We start from the raw sequence: 12,893 nt of genomic DNA on the forward strand, positions 1-12,893 counted from the left end.
AACTATGACAAAATTTCAGAAACGAACAAACCATCGATTGAGCGCTGAACGATTTTAAAACGTCGTTATGAATGCTGAAAAACCCAGCAGTTTACTCGACAAAATGCACCGCAACAGCGCGCGCAAAAATGACGCGTACTGTCAAATTACAAGCATAACGCGTACACTGTCCAATTAATGCTGATATCGGGCTGCTGATAGCCAATCACGTTCGAAAATTTTGTTATAGTTTTGATTATACCTGAAATCGGACACCAACGTGATCGGGTTCCGATTACGTGTCAAATAGGCGTGCGGAGAACAAATCACGATCGAGAATTTTGTTATAGGTATGATTAATTAGGCACTGGTTAGTAATTTACTTTGTACAAACTTGTAGTTACGGTTGGTTGATACGTGGATGCGCCTTTAATGCTGAAATGCTGAAACAGCCGCACGACGTGGCCAATTTTTACACACACAAAAAACGTGCATTATTGCTCCCTCCTTTCAATTGTTAAGCTGCAGAGTTCACCTTTGCAAAACTATCGTTCAAAGAAACTTTGATTTATACGAACACAACAAAAAGAATCAAAAAAGAACAACATTAAGAACAACAACAACAGCAGCAGCAACACTCAGTTGGAATTGCTTCTCGGCGCACCCAAGTTCATCTACTTCACGACGCGACGCACGTGGCTTCTACTGTAAGTACCGCAGAGAAATGGTAGGAAATTTTCCTCGCATTCCTTACATACTCTCGCTAGGGATCCTCGTCTTGCGGCCAGGGAAGGCGTCATAATCTGTTTCAGTGACATGTCGATGATATTAAATAAAAAATAAACCAGAAAGGGCCGATGGAATATGAGACAAGCTTTAAAATGAAGTCACGATATTAATAGTGCTTTAAAAGTAAATAGAGCGTTCGAGTCATTCCCGATGCTTTCAAATGATGGGGGACTCCCCCGACGCCAATAATCTGGAACAAGACAAGGTCATTATACATCGGATCACGTCTTAACACAAGCGAAGAAATACTTGGGCAGGAAAAAAACGTGAGCGGACAAAACCGGGAAATGCCGATAAATCAAGTAATCCCGCAATGGCGAACGAATTACACGACAGTAGTTCTGGGGCTACTTGAGCTAAACGGCGATTGGCTTAAAATTCCTACGTAACAGAAATCGTTTCCTGGCTCGGCTTCGCAGACGTTATTTTTCGAAGGAACCAAGTGACACCCGGAAATACCTCTGCGTTCGCAGGCTAATGTGCCAGCAACATAAATTTGAACCGGAACGAAGAATTTCTAAACGATTTATAACAACTCAGTGTTTTTACGAATTACGCTCACAGCCTTAGAGAAATACAGCCCTGTTCTCAAAGCATTAAAAAAAAACCCAGGCAGAGATACTTACAGTAGAAGTCAATTCCGTCCCCTCACAAGGTGAGAGATTCTCGCCCATATCGACTTTCTTTTCTCTCGTAAGTTCTCACGCGTTTAGAAATGCGCCACCCTAGCGTTTTAGGTGCAGGGTTCCCAACCAATGCTTACCTAACTTTTTACAGATGCTACTTTTAGCCCTTCCTCAAATCTACACACGAGTATTTCACTTCTGGAAAACTATCGATTTGCACAGTGTTTGGGTTGGCGATTCTCGCACATATCAACTTTCTTTTCTCTCGTAAGTTCTCGCGCGTTTAGGGATGCGCCACACTCGCGTTTTAAGGGCGGGGATCTCAACCAATGCTCCCCTAACTTTTTAAAGATGCTACTTTTAGCCCTCCTCCAAATCTGCACACGTGTATTTCACATGTGAAAAACTATGGATTTGCACGGTGTTTGGGTTAACGATTCTCGCCCATATTATCTTTCTATTCTCTCGTAAGTTCTCGCGCGTTTAGAGATGCGCCACATTCGCGTTTTAGGGGCGGCGATCCCAACCACTGCTTACCTAACTTTTAAAAGATGCTACTTTTAGCCCTCTACCAAATAAACACACGTGTATTTCACTTGTGGAAAACTATCGATTTGGATAGTGCTTGTGTGATATATTCTCGCCCATATTAACTTTCTTTGCTCTCGTAAGTTCTCACGCGTTTAGAGATGCCACACTCGCGTTTTAGGAGCGGGTATCCCAAGCAATGCCTACCTAACTTTTAAAGATGTTACTTTTAGCCCTCACGCAAATCTACATACATGTATTTCACTTGTGGAAGTCTATCGATTTGGACAGTGTTTGGGTGAGAGATTCTAGTCCCTATCAAATTTCTTTCCTCTCGTAAGTTCTCGCGCGTTTAGAGATGCGCCACACTATCGTTTTAGGTGCAGTGATCCCCACCAATGCTTACCTAACTTTTCAAACATGCTACTTTTAGCCCTCCATCAAATTTACACACGTGTATTTCACTTGTCGAAGTCTGTCGCTTTGGACAATGCTAGGGATGGAGATTCTCGCCCATTTATATTTTTTTCTCTTGCGTGTTTTCGTGCGTTTAGAGATGCGCCACATTAGCGATTTTGGTGTCTTGATCTCAAACTATGCTTACTGGACTTTTTAAAGATGCTACATTTGGCCCTTTCTCAAATCTACACACGTGTATTTCACTTGTGGAAGTCTGTCGTTTTGGACAATGCGTGAGTCATAGATTCTCGACCAGCTATATCTTCTTCTTACTCGCGTGTTTTCGCGCATTTAGCGATGCGGCACACTCGCGTTTTGAGTGGGGATCTCAATCTATGCTTACAGGGGTCTTCAAAAATGCTAGTTTGAGCCCTCCACCAAATCTACACAAACGTATTTCACTAGCGGAAGTCTATCGATTTGGACAGTGCTTAGGTTGGAGATTCTCTCCCAAATCAACTTTGTTTTCTCTCATAAGTTCTCGCGCGTTTAGAGATGCTCCACACTTGCGTTTTAGGTGCAGGGATCCCAACCAGTACCTACCTAACTTTTTAAATATGCTACTTTTAGCCCCCCCCCCAAATCTACACACGTGTATTTCCCTTGTGGAAGTCTATCGATTTGGACAGTGTTTGGGTAAGAGTTTTTCGCCCAGATCAACTTTCTTCCCTCTCGTAAGTTCTGGCAGCTTTAGAGATGCGCCAAACTCGCGTTTTAGGTGCAGGGGTCGCAACCAATGCTTGCCTACCTTTTTAAAGATGCTACTTTTAGTCCTCGCTCAAATCTACACACGAGTATTTCACTTGTGGAAAACTATCGATTTGCACAGTGTTTGCGTTAATGATTCTCGCGCATATCAACTTTCTTTTCTCTCGCAAGTTCTCGCGCGTTTGGAGATGCGCGGGGATCTGAAGCAATGTTCACCTAACTTTTTAAAGATGCTACTTTTCGCCCACCCCCTATTCTACAGACGTGTATTTTACTTGTGGAAAACTCTTTATTTGCACAGTGTTTGGGTTGGATATTATCGCCCATATGAACCTTCTTTTCTCTCGTAAGTTCTCGCACGTTTAAAGATGCGCCACACTTGCGTTTTAGGTGCGGGGATCCCTACCACTGTTTACCTAACTTTTTAAAGATGCTACTTTTAGCCCTTCCTCAAATCTACACACGTATTTCACTCGTGGAAGTCTGTCGCTTTGGACAATGCTTGGGATGGAGATTCTCGCCGACTTATATCCTTTTTTTACTGGCGTGTTTCCGAGCATTTAGTGATGCGGCACACTCGCGTTTTTTGTCTGGGGATGACAAACTCTTCTTAAGGGGCTCTTAAGAAATGCTAGTTTTTACCCTCCCAAATCTACACAAATGTGTTTTACTTGTGGATGTCTATCGATTAGGATAGTGCTTGGGTTAGATATTCTTTCTCATGTAAATTTTCTTTTCTCCCGCGTGTTCTCGCACGCTAAGCGAGGCGGCACACTCGCTTTTAGATGTGGGGATCCCAAACTTTGCATGCCTAGCCTCGCTTTTTAAAGATACTAGCTTTAGCCCTTTTCCAAATCTCTAACGTCTATTTTACTTGTGGAAGTCTATCGATTTGAACAATGCCTGGGAGGAAATTTTAAGGACTTTTTCCTTGTCGTTTCTCGCGCGTTTAGCTATGCGGTACAATCGAACTTTCGGTGTTGGAATCTTAAACTTCGCTCCCTGGGCTTTTTAAAGATCCTAATTTTGGCCCTCTATTAAATCTACACACGTGTATTTCACTTGTGGAAGTCTTCGCTGTAGACAATGCTTGGGATGGAGTTTCTCGCCCATCTCTATCTTCTTTTTACTCGCGTGTTTTCGCGCGCAAGCGGTGCGGCACCCTCATGATCACGTTTTGGGTGTGGGGATCCGAAGCTATGCTTCCAGGGCTCTTTAAAAAGGCTAGTTTTGGCCCTCCACCAAATCTACACAAAAGTATTTCACTTGTGGAAGTCTATCTATTTGGACAATGCTTAGGTTGCAGATTCTCGCTCAAATCAACTTTCCTTTTTCTCGTAAGTTCTCGCGCGTTTAGAGATGCGCCACACTCGCGTTTTAAGTGCGGGGATCTCAACCAGTGCCTACCTAAGTTTTTAAAGATGCAATTTTGAGCCCTCCCCCAAATCTACACACGGGTATTTCACTTGTGGAAGTCTATCGATTTGGACAGTGTTTGGGTAGGAGATTCTCCACCATATCAACTTTCTTTTCTCTAGTAAGTTCTCGCGCTTTTAGAGATGCGCCCCACTCAAGTTTTAGGTGCAGGGATCTTAGCTAATGCTTACCTAAGATTTTAAAGATGCTAGATTTGGGCCTTTTTTAAATCTACACACGTGTATTTCACTTGGGGAAGTCTATCGATTTGGACAGTGTTCTGATTGGATATTCTCGCCCATATATACTTTCCTTTCTTTCGTAAGTTCTCGCGCGCTTAGGGATGCGCCACATTCGCGTTTTAGGTGCGGGGATCCCAACCACTTCTTACCTAACTTTTTAAAGATGCTACTTTTACCCCTCCTTCATATCTACACACGTGTATTTCACTTTTGAAAGTCTACACCTTTGGACAGTCCTTGGGTTAGAGATTCTCGCCTATATCAAGTTTCTTATCTCTCGTAAGTTCTCGCCCGTTTAGAGATGCGCCACACTCGCGTGTTAGGTGCGGGGATCCCAACCAGTGCCTACCTAAGTTTTTAAAGATGCAACTTTTAGCCTTCCCCCAAATCTACACACGGGTATTTCACTCGTTGAAGTCTATCGATTTGGACAGTGCTTAAGTAAGAGATTCTCCCCCATATCACCTTTCTTTTCGCCCCACTCGCGTTTCAGGTGCGGAGATCTCAACTAATGCTTACCTAAGTTCTTAAAGATGCTAGATTTGTGCCTTTCTCAGATCTACACAGGCATTGTCCAAAGCGACAGACTTTCACAAGTGAAATACACGTGTGTAGATTTGAGAAAGGGCCAAATCTAGCATCTTTAAAAAGTCCAATAGTATTAGTTTAAAATGCCGACACCAAAACCGCGAGTGTGGTGCATCTCTAAACGAGCGAAAACTTACTAGCGAAAAGAAAGTTGATAAAGGCGAGAATCTCTTACCCACGTACTGTCCAAAATCAAAAGACCTCCACAAGTGAAACACACGTGTGTAGATTTGGCGGAGGGCTGAAAGTAGCATATTTAAAAAGTTAGGTAGGCATTGGTTAGGATCCCTGCACTTAAAACGCGAGTGAGGCGCCTCTTTAAACACGCGAGAATTTACGAGCGAGAAGAAGGTTGATAGCGGCGAGAATCTCTCACCCAATCACTGTCCAAATCGATAGTTTTCCAGAAGTAAAATACACGTGTGTAGAATTACTGGAGGGCTAAAAGTAGTATCTTTAAAAAGTGAGGTAAGCATTGGTTAGGATCCCTCCACCTAAACCGCGAGTGTGGCGCATCTCTAAACGCGCGAGAACTTACGAGAGAAAATAAAGTTGATATGGGCCATAATCTGTCACCCAAACACTATTCAAAATCGATAGACTTTTACAAGTAACATACACGTGTGTAGATTTGAGAAAGGGCCCAATCTACTATCTTAAAAAAGTCCTGTAAGCATAGTTTGAGATGCCGACACCAAAATTGCGAGTGTGGCGCATCTCTTAATCCGAAAACACGCGAGAGAACAAATATAAATGGGCGAGAGTCTCCAACCGAAGCATTGTCCAAAGCGGCGGACTTCCACAATTGAAATACACGTGTGTAGATTTGAGAAAGGGCTAAATCTAGCATCTTTCAAAAGTCCAGTAAGCATAGTTTGAGATCTCGAAACCATGACCACGAGAGGGGCACATCTCTAAACGCGCGAGAACTTACTAGCGAAAAGGAAGCTGATATAGGCGAGAATCCCTCACCCAAACACTGTCCAAATCGATAGACTTCCACAAATTTAATACACGTGTGTAGATTTGGGAGAGGGCAAAAAGTTGCATCTTTAAACGGTTAGGTAAGCACTGGTTGGGATTCCCGCACCTAAAACGCGAGTGTTGATATGGGCGAGAATCTCCAACCTAAGCACTGTTCAAATCGATAGACTTCCGCAAGTGCAATACGTTTGTGTAGATTTGGTGGAGGGCCAAAACTAGCATTTTTAAAGAGCGTTGTAAGCATAGTTTGGGATCCCCACACCAAAAACGCGAGTTTTCCGCATTACTAAACGCGCGAAAACACGGGAGTGAAAAAAATATATAAATGGGCGAAAATCTTTAACGCAGGCATTGTCCAAAGCGACAGACTTCCACAAGTGAAATACACGTGTGTAGATTTGAGAAGGGCCAAAGCTAGCATCTTTAAAAAGTCCAGTAAGCAGATCCCGGCACCAAAACCGCGAGTGTGGTGCATCTCCAAACGCGCTAGAACTTACTAGCGAAAAGAAAGTTGATATAGGCGGGAATATCTTACCCATGTACTGTCCAAATCAATAGACTTCCACAAGTGAAACACACGTGTGTAGATTTGGGGGAGGGCTGAAAGTAACATCTTTAAAAAGTTAGGTAAGCATTGGTTGGGATCCCCGCACCTAAAACGCGAGTGTGGCGCATCTCTAAACGCGCGAGAGCTTACGAGAAAGAAGAAAGTTGATAGGGGCGAGAATCTGCACCCCATGAGGGGACGCAAATGACTTCTACTATAAGTATCTCTTCCCGGTGTTTATTATTATTATTATTATTATTATTATTATTATTATTTTCTTATTTTTCTTAATTCTATGAGAGCAGGGCTGTCTTCGTCTAAGGCTGTGGGTGTAATTCGTAAAAACACTGAGTTCTTATAAATCGTCCAGAAATTCTTCGCTCCAGTTGAAATTTATGTTGCTGGGACATGGGTAGGCACTTTATATGTAGACCTTGATGTAAGATTCCTTAAACTATTTTTACTGTACATGATGCACTGCTACGTTAGTCTGCTTTATAAATATTTAACTGCTCTGGTCGAGTTTTTAATTTCAATATGTTTAAACGTTCTTTTTATGCATTGCTGTTAAAAATGATGCAAAGTTGTCAATTTTAGTAATTTCAATTTGAAGGAAAGGTCCTGTTAGTGCCTTCTTGTTAATTGATGAAAATTTTGCGGGGTTTGTTTTACCAGGGCGCTTCATGACGCCTCCTGGAATAAGTTATACCTTCCCTAGTTGAATCGTCATCAGTTTATCGTACGTTATTCAGGTTATTGATTGCAAAAATAATTAAACTTTTGAGCCTTAGTTCCTCTATTTTTAGGGGATGGGGGGTGGGCTCACTTCTTTCGGAGGTCGTTGCTTACGGACTTTTACGATTCGTTGCGTGTACGAGTCATTGGCTAAGCGTTTGGCCAAGCCATCGGTAGCCGTGCATGGTCTACTAAAGCACTGACAATCTATCTTAGCTCCATGTACTAAGTTCTCGTCGGGCTTTTTTCTTTTTTTGCCGAGCATGATAATACTGCGCGTGGCTCCCACTGCCAACGACATACTCAGACAAGTATTCCAGATCATCTGGGTTTTTATTCCTTAAGATCTGTTTTAGATTGATTAATCAAACGCTCCTTTTCGCCCCTGGCAAGCATCTCGATGCAAGCTCAGGGTTTATTGTCATGGCGTTCATTTGGTAAACAGGACATTTACGTCTGCTTGCCGCGCTCAACATCCATTCGTAGGCACTTTGGTATCTTTAAGTTCAGTGCGTAGATCTGAACTTGGTTCAGGGGTAGAAGCAGAGGAAGGTTCATGTTGTGTAATTCGTTCATCATTGCGGGATTACTTGATTTATCGGCATTTCCCGGTTTTGTCCGCTCACGTTTTTTTCCTGCCCAAGTCTTTCTTCACGTGTGTTTAGACGTGATCCGATATATAATGACCTTGTTTTGTTCCAGATTATTGGCGTCGGTGGAGTCCGCCATCAGTTGAAAGCATTGGGAATGACTCGAACGCTCTATTTACTTTTAAAGCACTGTTAATATCGTGACTTCATTTTAAAGTTTGTCTCATATTCCATCGGCCCTTTCTGGTCTATTTTTCATCTAACATCATCAACATGTCACTGAAACAGATTATGACGCCTTCCCTGGCCGCAAGACGAAGATCCCTACTGAGAGTATGTGAGGAATGCTAGGAAAATTTCCTACCATTTCTCTGCGGTACTTACAGTGGAAGCCCCGTGCGTCTCGTCATGGTCATCCTTGTAATAGCTAACTAGTCTCTCTCCAGACAGTTGGGATTTTTAATCATATCAATTTTAATTAGGTTGAAGTATTTGTTTCATTCAATTTAAGTGGCATGCCCGCCAATCAGCTAGGTGTAGCTAAGCGCATTGCTCACTATAAACAACAACATTTAAGCATTTTTTGAACAACATATACACTATATATATATATATATATATATATATATATATATATATATATATATATATACACTACATATTTTCTGCCCCAGGATAACCCTGCTGTTAGGACCAATTGGCGAATGACTTTGTAATTATCTTGGATGGACAGTACAACTCAAAGCCGTCATAGTCTTCAGGGTAAGCTGGCACGGCGGAAAAACCGCTGATTGGTTGAAAAATACGTTGTCGATTTATGGATCTAAAGCTGATATGCAACGAATGTTTTAAAAGTGTACACCATGTAGCCAACTTATGTTCAGCCAGGATATCGGTATACTATTCAAGGTACCACATTTCTTTCTACTTTTGGATTAAATATCTTCTAGCTTGTGTTGTCTAAATTTGAACGTTCTTGCAATGGTGCAAGAATCTGATATGACAGATGTACACTAGTGTTTTTTGTTTTGCTTTGTTTTGTTGTTATTGAAATGAACTAATTGCATGGTTTTGAAAGTGTTTTTAAAAGTAATCTAAAAAAATTGACCTGAAGAGAGGCTTTTTTCAGGTTTAATTGCAGTCTCATGATGATGATGATGATGATTTTTATTTATTTTTATTGACTGAAACCTCAAATAGTAACAATCCTTTTTTGTACTTCAAGATTTTCTTCATGATTATGCTGTACTACATAATTTAAATTTCCCAATTACAAAGCTAGCAAAATGGCTGAGGTATATATCCGCAATGAGATTATTAGTCTCCTTCAGATGGTTGAAAGAAGTTGCATAGTCTTCAATGCTGTACACAATATTGTATAACGTATAAACAAGGAAGATACTTAGTCTAGTTAATGGCATTTCTTCTTGTAATGTAATAAGTTTTCAAAGTTTGAAGCCAGAGGTCTACTCCCAGTTAATATGCGATTTCATGAGACTTTATAACCGGGACTCGAAAATGTCCTCGACACAACCTGAACAGTCAATACCCGCAGTGCTGGTGCGTTTCCGTCTGAATGGCCCCGTAAGTGTGCACAAGTGAATAAAGAAAATAATAGTTAAATAACCATAAATCCGTATTCATCGGACAAAAATAACAATGCTAAAGGCAATTACGGCAATGAATGACCAGCCGTTTTCAGGACAGTTCAGAAACTGCTGGCTGGGCAGGGCTGAACAAGTAAACCCAGAAATGTTGCAAATGACCATGCGTCAATCTAATGAGGTGTACGAAATATGATCGAATTTCGAAGAACAGCGGTCGACGTTGCAACAGTAACTGTTTTGAGTGTGTGCTGTTCAAAAAATAAAGATGACATTATGTCTCCTCCCACAGCAGGGATTTATCTTATAGATAACATTGCTAGCAAGCGATGAGCATTTCAACCACCAACACGGATCTACGAACAGTACCTTCGAGCGGTTTGACCAGCAGCAACGTCTTGTTCCTTCTTGCGGCTTGCGGTAAGATTCACATTTTGTTACGGCTTCTTGCAGTTAAATTTTCAATTTCTTCTGTTTCGAATGTTCGTACAGGTGAACCGCACAAAAAAAAGACGACATTATTTTTCACTTCTTGCGGAGCTTGCGTGTTATTGCAGCACAAGAACCTCTTGCGCCACATCTTGCCCGTGCATTTTTTAGGGCTGCACTGTATAGTAATTCGGGACACAATACAACAATGCTTCAAGAGTACCACTTCGCGCGCAATTTCATGTTTTATCCAGCCCAGTAATTGTGGTACCTAATATTGACGCAGTGCATCGGCAGGTGAATCTCTTTTTATTTCTGCAGTTTCTCGCGCAGCTATTTTAGCCCTTTTCCTTGTATGGCGACATCGTAAGAGATGGCGTGGCATTTTCCACCTTTAGGGCATCCAATCTCCAACTAAAATACAACGATTTTCTTATATTTTTACTGACATTAATCCTCAGGGAACAAAAGTGCACGAGCTGCACGTTGACCTTACTATTTTGATAACGTTGGTTATGAATATCAAAACTGGGTGATCGCCTCAGGAATGTAGTGCTAAAATTGCAGCTTGCTGCCTTTTAAAGTCTGGTTTTCACTAGCGACGCAAGCACAAGATCAAGCACAAGCACAAGCACAAACGCCAGCAATAGGGATGACCCAAGAAAAAGGAACATTTTGATCCTTGTGCTTGTGCTTGCGCTTGTGCTTATGCCTACGTCAAGGCCGTTATCACGGTGAAAGAAGAATTATTGCGTTTGCGCTTGTGCTTGCGTCGCTAGCGAAAACCAGCCTTAAGCGGAAAACTGTTGCGTTCAACATCACGAGTAATGTATAGAAGATGTTGACCAAGTGAACACAATTTTTGCAATTGGCAAGCGCGCCCAATTAGTGTCTCATGCATATACAGTCACGCCAATGCACTATGTAGGTAATGCATGGTCTCAATTGTAAATACAATTGAATAGCGTGCTTGTTTCATTTTCTTACAAAAATTTACAAAATGATTTTTTTAAAGTGCATATGACATGAAAATATTTTCCGCTCATATGAAAGGCCTTTCAAAATACAGAAGAATGGCGTTTTTCTTTTTGAAATATCTTTTTTCGTTTTAGAGATACTGACGTTTTTCTATTGTACAAATTAGATCAGTGATGATGTCATATTGTTTGCAGCTAAAAATTGTAAAATGTTGAATTAACAATATCTCTGGGATTATTGAAGCAGTGTTCTTGAAACTTGGCACCACAAATGTACATCACAAAAGAAACAAAATGACACCCTTAGTGCTGTTGCCATAGCAACTCTTTCGGCTCCAGTTTCTTTCTGTCAAAAAAAACAAATATGCCCATTTGCAACCTTTAAAGTCAGACAAAGGGTCCTACTTGGAACAGATATAGTTCCCATATTGTCTTAACTCCCATCATTAGATTGGGTGGAGTAGATGGTTCTTGGTTTAAGACAAAAACTGGGGATTTCAGTTTTTATTAAGACAGCACCAGCGGCAAACCTGTTGTCATGGCAACAGCACTAAGAGCGCCATTTTGTCAAAAAATAACGGAATACAAAATCAAGCCAGAATGCGTATGAAATGTACTAATTGGTAAATTTCTGAAATTTGATGAAAAAACTTGAAAAAATACGAAATTATGTCCAAAAAGTTGGTTTTTGGTCAAACCTACACGAAATTTGCGGTTTCCTCGGCAACGTCAAAAATGATGGACACACAACTGACATATTAAAATTTCCGCGAAGGATAAATGAACAGCTTTTGAATTTTTTTTTTTTTTTTTTTTTTTTTTTTTTTGATGTTTTGCTGCAATACCTGGTAGTTTTATTGACGGATTTGGTTATTATGGATTTCCTGGAAATTGAGAGCTTTTGCCAGAGATACTGGACAGACTTGGAAACTGGGGTCAGTCGATTCTCCAAACAAATTCACACACAAATTATGTATATAGACTTATGTAAAAAACCAAAGCTCCGGCTTCATTGATCGCCTGTTTTCTACCCGAGTTCTGGATATCAGCCCCAAGGGAGTCCCCTGAGGTTACATTTTGACCATATTAGGGAACTTTTCATCAACTCCTTCACAGAGCAAGAAATAATTTCAACAAAACTAAAGTCATTTATTTGCAGCCCGATACTAAGTAGAGATGTTAGCTTGCAGGAATATTTCTGTTACCTTTACCATTAATCAAAAGGTAGGTCTCTTCTAAGCAAATCAGGAGGAACCGGAAATGACCTATTTTTGAGGCCCATTGTTGGTTTCACTGATGCCATAAAAAGGCCCTGAAACTGTTCCATAAATAAAGTCAAGAAGCTGGAATATGATGGATGATTGACATAGGAAAAAACCCGCCAAGATTGAGGTCAGCGCGGTCTTTCATTCGCACGTTATTCAGAGACGCCATTCTTTGTATGGAGACGCAATATTGGCGCCCATCTGGATGGGCACCAACATTGCGGGCATTACTGGATCATCTGATTTCATTGATTTTTGCTTTTGAAACGAAAAGTTATCACTCTAGAGCTCCGAAACATTTAAATTAATGTTTCTTCTGGCGCAAGAATTGTTTAGTTCCGAAAACATTGAGCGATAACTCGTATTTTGTCCTGCGCGACAGCTTTTTTGGGCCGCCATTTCGATGTCAGGCAACCCGAAAGCTTGG

At 41.2% G+C, this 12,893-nt stretch overlaps 2 protein-coding genes and 1 long non-coding RNA gene across 6 annotated transcripts in view; 1 reads left to right on the forward strand and 2 right to left on the reverse strand.

The window, feature by feature from the left end:
* The window catches only part of LOC110051481 (fibroblast growth factor 1-like), a 181,346-nt gene that overhangs the window by 117,133 nt on the left and 51,320 nt on the right, over positions 1–12,893 (reverse strand). The gene's annotated exons all lie outside the window — the stretch shown is intronic.
* LOC149103669 (von Willebrand factor D and EGF domain-containing protein-like) overlaps positions 1–12,893 on the reverse strand; it is a 126,029-nt gene that overhangs the window by 106,661 nt on the left and 6,475 nt on the right. The gene's annotated exons all lie outside the window — the stretch shown is intronic.
* The window catches only part of LOC149103671 (uncharacterized), a 209,056-nt gene continuing 208,159 nt past the window's right edge, over positions 11,997–12,893 (forward strand). Inside the window, exon 1 of the long non-coding RNA XR_016202138.1 lies at positions 11,997–12,031. This is a non-coding gene — a long non-coding RNA (uncharacterized LOC149103671). The remainder of the gene's footprint in view (positions 12,032–12,893) is intronic.

This window comes from Orbicella faveolata, unplaced genomic scaffold, assembly GCF_042242905.1.
Source record: "Orbicella faveolata isolate gen_17 unplaced genomic scaffold, um_ofav_v1 contig_35, whole genome shotgun sequence".
NCBI lineage: Eukaryota > Metazoa > Cnidaria > Anthozoa > Scleractinia > Merulinidae > Orbicella > Orbicella faveolata.